This window comes from Scyliorhinus canicula, chromosome 13 (assembly GCF_902713615.1).
Source record: "Scyliorhinus canicula chromosome 13, sScyCan1.1, whole genome shotgun sequence".
In the NCBI taxonomy this organism is placed as follows: Eukaryota; Metazoa; Chordata; class Chondrichthyes; order Carcharhiniformes; family Scyliorhinidae; genus Scyliorhinus; species Scyliorhinus canicula.
This window is the reverse complement of record NC_052158.1, coordinates 84,806,089-84,818,145: the sequence shown is the minus strand read 5'-3', so window position 1 is coordinate 84,818,145 and position 12,057 is coordinate 84,806,089.

Genomic DNA, 12,057 nt, shown 5'->3' with positions numbered 1-12,057 from the left:
TGTCCGGAGGCTGTTGAATGTAATTATGATGCCAGCAGTGGAGGGGGAGGCTGAGATAGTGGTAGCACTGGATGCGGAGAAGGCATTCGATAGGGTGGAGTGGGAATACCTGTGGGAGACGCTGGAACGGTTTGGGTTTGGGGAGGGATTTATCAAGTGGGTGAAGCTGCTGTATTCGGCCCCGATGGCGAGTGTGGTTACAAACGGGAGGAGGTCGGAGTATTTTGGGCTCCATCGAGGGTACCAGGCAGGGATGCCCCCTATCCCCCTTACTATTTGCATTAGCGATCGAACCGTTGGCGATGGCACTGAGGGGTTCAGGGGGTTGGAGAGGACTGACAAGGGGAGGGGAGGAGCATCGGGTATCACTCTATGCGGATGATTTGTTGTTGTATGTGGCGGATCCGGAAGGGGGAATGCCGGAGGTAATGGAAATACTAGCGGAGTTTGGGGACTTTTCAGGATATAAATTAAATGTGGGTAAAAGTGAGGTCTTTGTGATACACCCGGGAGATCAGGGGGAGGGAATTGGGCGGCTCCCCTTTAGGAGAGCAGTAAAGAGCTTCAGGTACTTGGGGGTGCAGGTGGCAAGGAACTGGGGGACCCTCCACAAGCTGAACTTTTCAAGGCTGGTGGAGCAGATGGAGGAGGAGTTCAAGAGGTGGGACATGGTACCGCTGTCGCTAGCAGGGAGGGTGCAGTCAGTCAAAATGACGGTCCTCCCGAGGTTCTTGTTTCTGTTCCAGTGCTTGCCCATCTTCCTCCCCAGGGCCTTCTTCAAGAAGGTAACTAGCAGCATTATGGGCTATGTGTGGGCGCATGGCACCCCTAGAGTGAGAAGGATTTTCTTGGAACGGAGTAGGGACAGTGGAGGATTAGCGCTACCCAATCTTTCCGGATACTACTGGGCGGCGAACGCATCGATGGTGCGCAAGTGGGTGATGGAGGGGGAGGGGGCAGCTTGGAAACGTATGGAGAGGGCGTCCTGCGGCAATACAAGCCTGGGGGCGCTAGTAACGGCACCATGGCCGCTCCCCCCCACAAGGTATACCACGAGTCCGGTAGTGGCGGCCACCCTTAAATCTGGGGGCAGTGGAGGCGACACAGGGGGGAAGTGGGGGGTCTGATGGCGGCGCCACTGAGAGGGAACCACAGATTTGTCCCGGGGAACACTGGCGGGGGATTCCAGAGCTGGCACAGGGCGGGCATCAGGCAACTGAGGGACATGTTCATAGAGGGGAGGTTTGCGAGCCTGGGAGAGCTGGAGGAGAGGTTTGAGCTCCCCCCGGGGAACACGTTTAGATACCTGCAGGTGAAGGCATTTGCCAGACGACAGGTGGAAGGATTCCCCTTGCTTCCCGATGGAGGGGCGAGTGATAGAGTGCTGTCAGGGGCCTGGGTCGGAGAAGGGAAGGTCTCGGACATCTACAAAATAATGCAGGAGGTGGAGGAGGTACCGATAGAGGAGCTGAAAGACAAGTGGGAAGCGGAGCTGGGAGAGCAGATAGAAGATGGGACATGGGCGGATGCCCTAGAGAGGGTCAATTCGTCGTCGTCGTGCGCAAGGTTGGGCCTCATCCAATTTAAGGTGCTGCACAGAGCCCATATGACGGGGACTAGGATGAGTCGGTTCTTCGGGGGGGAGGACAGGTGTGTTAGGTGTTCGGGAAGCCCTGCGAACCATGTACATATGTTCTGGATGTGTCCGGCACTGGAAGAGTTCTGGGAGGGGGTGGCGGGGACGGTATCGAGAGTGGTGGGAACCAGGGTCAAACCAGGGTGGGGGCTAGCGATTTTTGGGGTTGGGGTGGAGCCAGGAGTACAGGAGGCAAGGGAGGCCGGAATATTGGCCTTTGCGTCCTTGGTAGCTCGGAGAAGGATCTTGATTCAGTGGAGGGACACAAGGCCACCAAGCGTTAACACCTGGTTAAACGACATGGCAAGCTTCATCCAATTGGAAAGAATCAAATTCGCCCTGAGAGGGTCGGTACAGGGGTTCTTCCGGCGGTGGCAGCCCTTCCTTGACTTTCTGGATCAGAGATAGGAACCGGAGGCCGGAACAGCAGCAACCCGGGGAGAAAAGGGGGGGGGGGGGAAGGGAGGGGGGGGGGGGATAGCAACGAAGGGAGCACGTCAGCGGGGGGCCGCGGGCAATGACTGCCCGAGGCCATCGGCAGAAAGGGAAAAAAACGGTTTGGTTGCTAGACTGATAGCGCGGGGGGGGGGGGGGGGGGGGGGGGGGGGAGGGAGGGTGGGGGGGTGCGCGCGGGGGAGGGCGTGGGGAGGTTTTTCCAGGGGGGACTTGTGGTGTTATAATTTAAATGTAATAGGGGTAAATGTTTGTATCGAAAAATTTCAATAAAAATTATTTTTAAAAAAAAGACAATGGGCTGGATTCTTCCATTTTGAGGCTATGTCCGGAGGAAGTGTAGGATCGGTGCTGGGGCCTCGCCGATTATTTTGACGTAAAACTAGACACTTCCTCCGAAAGTTCAACGGCTAACAGGCTGGCTCTGTTGTAAGTATATTAAAACCGCTATTCTAATCCTACAAGCACGTGTCTGTAGAATTGTTGGTTCCAACAATTTAATATACTTACGAAACAGTCGAAGTAAATCATGGAAGCAGCCCTCAAGCCCGGACGCCTAGAACTCGACCCGCAGGATGCAGAGGCTAAGGAAATTTTTTCCCACTGGCTGAGATGTTTTAAGGCCTACCTGGCAGAAGCCAGCACCGCCGGAACAACGGAGGAACAAAAACTCAGCCTACTGCACGCAAGGGTAAGCCACAGAATCTCCACACAGCTGAATCCGGCCGGTTCTTACACCGCAGCGCTGGCAATACTGGACAAAATGTACGTTAGTCCTATTAACGAGGTTGATGCACACCACGTGTTTACGACTCGCCGTCAGCGGCCTACAGAAACGCTAGCCGAGTTTGTACGGGAACTGAACAATCTTTCCAATGACTGTAATTATTAAGCTATTACCACGGCTGAACATAGGGAGCTTGCTGTGCGGGACGTTTTCGTAGTGGGCCTTAGATCTAACTATGTGCGCCAAAGACTGCTAAAAAAGGGGCCCCAAGACTTAGATACTACTGTGGAGGCTGCTACCACTATGGAAGTCTCCTTCCGCAGCCTCACGTCGTTTCCCGCGGACCCCGCGACCTCATCGTGGACCCCTGACCAAAAATCCCCCCAGGCCTGTGCCGCACGGCCCCCCCAGCTACCGCGCTGCCAAAGCCAGTTACTCTGCTGCCCCAGCCAGCTACTCAGCTGCTCCAGCCAGCTACTCAGATGCCCCAGCCTGCCATTTCTGTGGCCAAAGCCAGCATCTGCGGCAGCACTGCCCAGCCCGATCCGCAACCTGCAGCAGCTGCGGGAAGAAAGGCCACTATGCCAGAGTGTGCCTCGCGAAAAGAGCCCCAGTTTTTAACTCCCCAGTAGAGAGAACAAATCGCTCGCAACACCAGCAGGCCCGCGGGGCCTGAAACGCTGCGGCCTATGCCCCGACTCCGCCTCCCCCAGCCACCTGCGATCCATGGGGGCTGCCATCTTGGCAAATCCCCACCATGCGGCCGGCTACGTGCGACTCATGGGGGACGCCATCTTCCTCGCCGCTCACCACGTGCGATCCACGGGCCCCATCTGCATCGGCATGCTCAGAAAGCTCATCTGAAGACTACGACTTCCCCGTGCACCCATCACGCGGCCCGCAACTCAGCGCAGCGATCCTGCATCAAGTTCGCCAGAACGTACCGGCATCTACTTGACCGGACGCCCACTCGGAAGACTACGACCTTCCCGGGCACTCATCACGCGGCCCGCAACTCAACGCGGTCACCCTAGATCAATCCCGCCCCAAGCACCTACGAAGTTCGATGGCGGAGGTCCAGATCAACGGGTACAGCATGCCATGCCTCTTTGACTCCGGGAGCACCGAGAGCTTTATACACCCAGAGCTGGTAAGACGCTGTTCGCTTCCTATTTTTCCTGTGAGCCAAACTATCGCCCTCGTTTCGGGCTCCCACACAGTCCAAATCCAAGGACGCACCGTCGCTACGTTCACAATTCGAGGCGCTAGTTATTCAAAATTTAAACTTTATGTCCTGCCTGACCTCTGTGCGCCACTCTTATTAGGCCTGGAATTCCAGTGCAACCTCAAGAGCCTCACCCTCAGCTTCGGCGGGCCCCTGCCCCCACTCACAGCTATCTGCAGCCTAGTCACGCTGCGCATTGCCCCCCCTCCTCTCTTCACCAATCTCACTCCAGATTGCAAACCAGTAGTTACTGGCAGAAGGCGATACAGCCTACAGGATAGGGTCTTTATCCGATCGGAGGTCCGACGGCTGCTCAAAGAGGGGATCATAGAGGCCAGTAATAGTCCCTGGAGAGCTCAGGTAGTGGTCGTCAAGACCGGGGAAAGATTTTGCATGGTCGTCGACTATAGCCAGACCATAAATCGCTTTACGCTCCTAGACGCGTACCCCCTCCCCAGAATTGCAGACATGGTTAATCAGATCGCCCAATATCGGCTATTTTCCACGGTGGATCTGAAGTCTGCATACCACCAGCTCCCAATTCGCCCGGAGGACCGCCACTACACGGCGTTCGAGGCCGATGGCCGCCTCTTCCATTTCCTCCGGGTTCCCTCCGGCGTCACTAACGGGGTTTCGGTGTTCCAGCGAGCAATGGACCGAATGGGAGACCAGTACGGGCTGCGGGCCACGTTTCCGTATCTGGACAATGTTACCATCCGCGGCTATGACCAGCAGGTCAATGACGCCAACCTCCAACGTTTTCTCCAGACGGCACAGAAATTAAACCTCACTTATAACAAGGAGAAATGCGTTTTCCGCACAAACAGACTGGCCATCCTCGGCTACGTCGTGGAGAACGGAGTCCTGGGCCCAAACCCGGACCGCATGTGCCCCTTCTTAGAACTCCCCCTCCCTCGTTGCCCCAAGGCCCTCAAACGGTGCTTGGGGTTCTTTTCATACTACTCCCAGTGGGTCCCCCAATATGCGGACAAAGCCCGCCCACTCTTTAAGGCCACACGATTTCCCCTGTCTGCTGAGGCGCGCCAGGTCTTCAGCTGCATCAAGGAGGACATCGCCAAAGCAGCCATGCGGGCAGTGGATGAATCCACTCCCTTTCAGGTTGAGAGCGACGCCTCAGAGGTAGCTCTAGCAGCCACTTTAAATCAGGCAGGGATTTTTCTCCCGTACCCTATCCGCTTCAGAACTCCGACACTCCTCTGTCGAGAAGGAAGTGCAAGCCATCGTGGAGGCTATTCGTTACTGGAGGCACTACCTCGCAGGTAGGAGGTTCACCCTCATCACCGACCAACGATCGGTTGCCTTTATGTTTGACAACTCGCAAAGGGGCAAAATAAAAAATGATAAAATCCTTCGGTGGAGGATCAAACTCTCAAACCTATAGTTATGATATTAAATATCGACCGGGGAAGCTCAACGAGCCCTCGGATGCCCTATCCCACGGGACATGCGCCAGCGCGCAGATCAGCCATCTGAAAGCCATCCACGTTGATCTCTGCCATCCAGGGGTCACCCGGCTCGCCCACTACATCAGAGCCCAAAACCTGCCTTTCTCCAACGAGGAGGTAAAAGCGGTCACCAGGGACTGCCCGATCTGTGCAGAGTGCAAACCGCACTTCTATAGACCAGACAGGGCACACCTGGTCAAACCTTCTAGGCCCTTTGAACGCCTTGCGATCGATTTCAAAGGGCCACTCCCCTCCACTAACAAAAACATTTATTTCCTCAACATCATTGATGAGTTCTCCCGATTCCGTTTTGCCATTCCATGTCCCGATATGACCTCCCACACAGTCATTAGGGCCCTGCATAGTGTTTTCACCCTGTTCGGTTTCCCCAGCTACGTGCACAGCGACCGGGGTTCATCCTTTATGAGCGACGAGCAGCGTCAGTACCTGCTCGACAAGGGCATCGCCTCAAGCAGGACTACCAGCTACAACCCCAGGGGGAACGGGCAGATGGAGAGGGAGAACGCGACAGTCTGGAAGATCGTCCTACTGACCCTCTGGTCTAGAAAACTCCAAGTCTCCCAATGGCAAGAAGTCCTCCCAGACGCGCTACACGCAATTAGATCCCTCCTCTGTACAGCGACAAATCAAACCCCTCACGGGCGGCTCTTCATTTTTTCTAGGAGCACTACCACGGGGGTCTCACTTCCGGCGTGGCTGCCCCCTTGTTGAAAAGGTGCGCCTCCTCCATTCCAACCCCCAGTACGCATTCGTGGAGTTCCCGGACGGTCGCCAGGACACAGTATCCCTTCGGGACCTGGCACCCGCTGGATTCAGCCCCCCCCCACCCCCACTGAGGAACCCCTTACCCCGTTCCCTATGCTGCCGCCCCCTCGCCCCCTCGATTCCGCAAGCTCGCCCCACTGGCTGCACGCGCCAGCACCAGCCCGCCCCCAGTGCCCCCAGTCTCCAGTCGAGCCAGAGGTGTATGAAGTTTGGACGAGACCCGCCCCGGAGTCTGCCATTGTACCCCAGCTCTCAACACCCACACAGCCACCGCAAGAGGCTGCAGCCCCGGTGCTCCGCAGATCGAAACGAACAATCCGTCCACCGGACTGACTAACTCTGTGAGCCACCACCCCTGCCGGACCCAATTTTTTTCACAGGGGGTGAATGTGGTGAATGAGATTCACATGGTATTATAATCTGTATATATATGTATCAATATTGTAAGTGCAGTTGCACTACCTGACCACCGGGGGAGTAGCTCTGGGAGTACTCGAGAGTTTGTACTGGGCTCCTCCCTTGGCTCCGCCTAGGACTCCTCCCCCTGGAGCTGCTGTATAAAGATCCGTGCCACAGGGTCAGCCAGCCAGTTCACCTAAAGTTCAACGGCTAACAGGCTGGCTCTGTTGTAAGTATATTAAAACCGCTATTCTAATCCTACAAGCACGTGTCCGTAGAATTGTTGGTTCCAACACAGCCAACTTTCCTCCTGTGGACAGCAACTTCCCCCCCCCCTCCCCTTTCCCCCTTGCTTGGTAACCACTTTCCTCCCCACCTGGCAACAACTCTCCCCCTTCCCTTCGCCTTTCAGTTACTCTCCCCCCTGCCTGGTAACCACTCTCCCTCTACCGCAACCACTCTCCCCCACCCACCTGGCAACCACTCTCCCCATACCTGCAACCACTCTCACCCTGCCCGCAACCACTCTCCCCCTGCCCGCAACCACTCTCCCTCTGACTGCAACCACTCCCCCCTGCCCGCAGCCACTCTCCCCCTGCCCGCAACCTCTCTACCCCGCCCGCAACAACTCTCCCCTGCCCACAACCACTCTCTCCATACCTGCAACCACTCTCACCCTGCCCGCAACCACTCTCCCCCCTGCCCGCAACCACTCTCCCTCTGACCGCAACCACTCCCCCTGCCCACAACCACTCTCCCCTGCCCGCAACCACTCTCCCCTGCCCGCAACCACTCTCCCCTGCCCGCAACCACTCTCCCTCTGACTGCAACCACTCCCCCCGCCCGCAGCCACTCTCCCCCTGCCCGCAACCACTCTCCCTCTGACTGCAACCACTCCCCACTGCCTACAACCACTCTCCCCCTGCCCACAACCATTCTCTCCCTGCCCGCAACCACTCTCCCCCTGCCCGCAACCACTCTCCCCCTGCCCGCAACCACTCTCCCCCTGCCTGCAACCACTCTCCCCCTGCCCGCAACCACTCCCCCTGCCTACAACCACTCTCCCCCTGCCCGCAACCATTTTCCCCCTGCCCGCAACCACTCTACCCCTGCCTGCAACCACTCTCCCCCTGCCCGCAACCACTCTCCCCCTGCCCGCAACCACTCTCCCCCTGCCCGCAGCCACTCTCCCCATGCCTGCAACCACTCCCCCTGCCCGCAGCCACTTTCTCCCTGCCCGCAACCACTCTCCCCTGCCCGCAACCACTCTCCCTCTGACTGCAACCACTCCCCCCGGCCGCAGCCACTCTCCCCCTGCCCGCAACCACTCTCCCTCTGACTGCAACCACTCCCCACTGCCTACAACCACTCTCCCCCTGCCCACAACCATTCTCTCCCTGCCCGCAACCACTCTCCCCCTGCCCGCAACCACTCTCCCCCTGCCCGCAACCACTCTCCCCCTGCCTGCAACCACTCTCCCCCTGCCCGCAACCACTCCCCCTGCCTACAACCACTCTCCCCCTGCCCGCAACCATTTTCCCCCTGCCCGCAACCACTCTACCCCTGCCTGCAACCACTCTCCCCCTGCCCGCAACCAGTCTCCCCCTGCCCGCAACCACTCTCCCCCTGCCCGCAGCCACTCTCCCCATGCCTGCAACCACTCCCCCTGCCCGCAGCCACTTTCTCCCTGCCCGCAACCACTCTCCCCTGCCCACAACCACTCTCCCCTGCCTGCAACCACTCTCCCCTGCCCACAACCATTCTCTCCCTGCCTGCAACCACTCTCCCCCGCCTGCAACCATTCTCCCACGCCCGCAACACCTCTCCCCCTGCCCGCAACCACTCTCCCCTGCCCGCAACCACTCTCCCCCTGCCCGCAACCACTCTCCCCCGCCTGCAACCACTCTCCCTCTGACTGCAACCACTCTCCCCTGCCTGCAACCACTCTCCCCCTGCCCGTAACCATTCTCTCCCTGCCCGCAACCATTCTCTCCCTGCCCACAACCAATCCCCCTGCCCGCAACCACTCTCCCCCTGCCCACAACCTCTCTCCCCTGCCCGCAACCCCTCTCCCCCTGCCCGCAACCACTCTCCCCCTGCCCGCAACCACTCTCCCCTGCCCGCAACCACTCTCCCCCTGCCCGCAACCATTTTCCCCCTGCCCGCAACCACTCTACCCCTGCCTGCAACCACTCTCCCCCTGCCCGCAACCACTTTCCCCCTGCCCGCAACCACTCTCCCCCTGCCCGCAGCCACCCTCCCCATGCCTGCAACCACTCCCCCTGCCCGCAGCCACTTTCTCCCTGCCCGCAACCACTCTCCCCTGCCCACAACCACTCTCCCCCTGCCTGCAACCACTCTCCCCTGCCCACAACCATTCTCTCCCTGCCTGCAACCACTCTCCCCCGCCTGCAACCATTCTCCCCCGCCCGCAACACCTCTCCCCCTGCCCGCAACCACTCTCCCCTGCCCGCAACCACTCTCCCCCTGCCCGCAACCGCTCTCCCCCGCCTGCAACCACTCTCCCTCTGACTGCAACCACTCTCCCCTGCCTGCAACCACTCTCCCCCTGCCCGTAACCATTCTCTCCCTGCCCGCAACCATTCTCTCCCTGCCCACAACCAATCCCCCTGCCCGCAACCACTCTCCCCCTGCCCACAACCTCTCTCCCCCTGCCCGCAACCCCTCTCCCCCTGCCCGCAACCACTCTCCCCCGCCTGCAACCACTCTCCCTCTGACTGCAACCACTCTCCCTGCCTGCAACCACTCTCCCCCTGCCCGTAACCATTCTCTCCCTGCCCGCAACCATTCTCTCCCTGCCCACAACCAATCCCCCTGCCCGCAACCACTCTCCCCCTGCCCACAACCTCTCTCCCCCTGCCCACAACCCCTCTCCCCCTGCCCGCAACCACTCTCCCCCTGCCCGCAACCACTCTCCCCTGCCCGCAACCACTCTCCCCCTGCCTGCAACCACTCTCCCCTGCCCACAACTACTCTCCCCCTGCCCGCAACCACTCTCCCTCTGACCGCAACCACTCTCCCCCTGCCTGCAACCACTCTCCCCCTGCCCGCAACCACTCTCCCCGCCCACAACCACTCTCCCCCTGCCCGCAACCACTCTCCCTCTGACCGCAACCACTCTCCCCCTGCCTGCAACCACTCTCCCCCTGCCCGCAACCACTCTCCCCCTGCCCGCAACCACTCTCCCCTGCCTATAACCACTCTCCCCTGCCCGCAACCTCTCTCCCCCTGCCCGCAACCACTCTCCCCTGCCCGCAACCACTCTCCCCTGCCCGCAACCACTCTCCCCTGCCCGCAACCACTCTCCCCCGCCTGCAACCACTCTCCCCCTGCCCGGAACCACTCTCCCCTTGCCCACACCCACTTTCCCCCTGCCCACAACCGCTCTCCCCCCACCTGCAACCACTCTCCCCTGCCCGCAACCACTCTCCCCTTGCCCGCACCCACTTTCCCCCTGCCCACAACCGCTCTTCCCCTGCCCGCAACCACTCTCCCCTGCCCGCAACCTCTCTCCCCCTGCCCGCAACCACTCTCCCCCTGCCCGCAACCACTCTCCCCCACCTGCAACCACTCTCCCTCTGACTGCAAACACTCTCCCCCGCCTGCAACCACTCTCCCCCTGCCCGTAACCATTCTCTCCCTGCCCGCAACCATTCTCTCCCTGCCCACAACCAATCCCCCTGCCCGCAACCACTCTCCCCTGCCTACAACCACTCTCCCCCTGCCCGCAAGCACTGTCCCCCTGCCCGCAACCACTCTCCCCCGCCTGCAACCACTCTCCCTCTGACTGCAACTACTCTCCCCCGCCTGCAACCACTCTCCCCCTGCCCGTAACCATTCTCTCCCTGCCCGCAACCATTCTCTCCCTGCCCACAACCGCTCTCCCCCTGCCCGCAACCACTCTCCCCTGCCCGCAATCACTCTCCCCTGCCCGCAACCACTCTCCCCTGCCCGCAACCACTCTCCCCCGCCTGCAACCACTCTCCCTCTGACTGCAACCACTCTCCCCCGCCTGCAACCACTCTCCCCCTGCCCGTAACCATTCTCTCCCTGCCCACAACCATTCTCTCCCTGGCCACAACCAATCCCCCTGCCCGCAACCACTCTCCCCCTGCCCACAACCTCTCTCCCCCTGCCCGCAACCCCTCTCCCCCTGCCCGCAACCACTCTCCCCCTGCCCGCAACCACTCTCCCCCTGCCTGCAACCACTCTCCCCTGCCCACAACTACTCTCCCCCTGCCCGCAACCACTCTCCCTCTGACCGCAACCACTCTCCCCCTGCCTGCAACCACTCTCCCCCTGCCCGCAACCACTCTCCCCTGCCCACAACCACTCTCCCCCTGCCCGCAACCACTCTCCCTCTGACCGCAACCACTCTCCCCCTGCCTGCAACCACTCTCCCCCTGCCCGCAACCACTCTCCCCCTGCCCGCAACCACTCTCCCCTGCCTACAACCACTCTCCCCCTGCCCGCAACCACTCTCCCCCGCCTGCAACCACTCTCCCCCTGCCCGTAACCATTCTCTCCCTGCCCGCAACCATTCTCTCCCTGCCCACAACCGCTCTCCCCCTGCCCGCAACCACTCTCCCCTGCCCGCAACCACTCTCCCGCTGCCCGCAACCACTCTCCCCTGCCCGCAACCTCTCTCCCCCTGCCCGCAACCACTCTCCCCCTGCCCGCAACCACTCTCCCCTGCCCGCAACCACTCTCCCCTGCCCGCAACCACTCTCCCCCGCCTGCAACCACTCTCCCCCTGCCCGCAACCACTCTCCCCTTGCCCGCACCCACTTTCCCCCTGCCCACAACCGCTCTCCCCCCACCTGCAACCACTCTCCCCTGCCCGCAACCACTCTCCCCTTGCCCGCACCCACTTTCCCCCTGCCCACAACCGCTCTCCCCCTGCCCGCAACCACTCTCCCCTGCCCGCAACCTCTCTCCCCTGCCTGCAACCACTCTCCCCTGCCCGCAACCACTCTCCCCCTGCCTGCAACCATTCTCTCCCTGCCTGCAACCACTCTCCCCCTGCCTGCAACCATTCTCTCCCTGCCCACAACCACTCTCCCCCTGCCTGCAACCACTCTCCCCCGCCCCCCTGCCCACAACCACTCTCCCCTTGCCTGCAACCATTCTCTCCCTGCCTGCAACCACTCTCCCCCTGCCTGCAACCATTCTCTCCCTGCCCGCAACCACTCTCCCCCTGCCCCCCTGCCCGCAACCACTCTCCCCCCCTGACTAGCAATGACTCTCCTCTGTCTGGCAACAACTCTCTACTCCCCGTCCCTGTTTGGCATCTACTTTCCCCTTGCTTGGCAGAAACTGTGACTCTTCCCCTCAACTCTGAAAA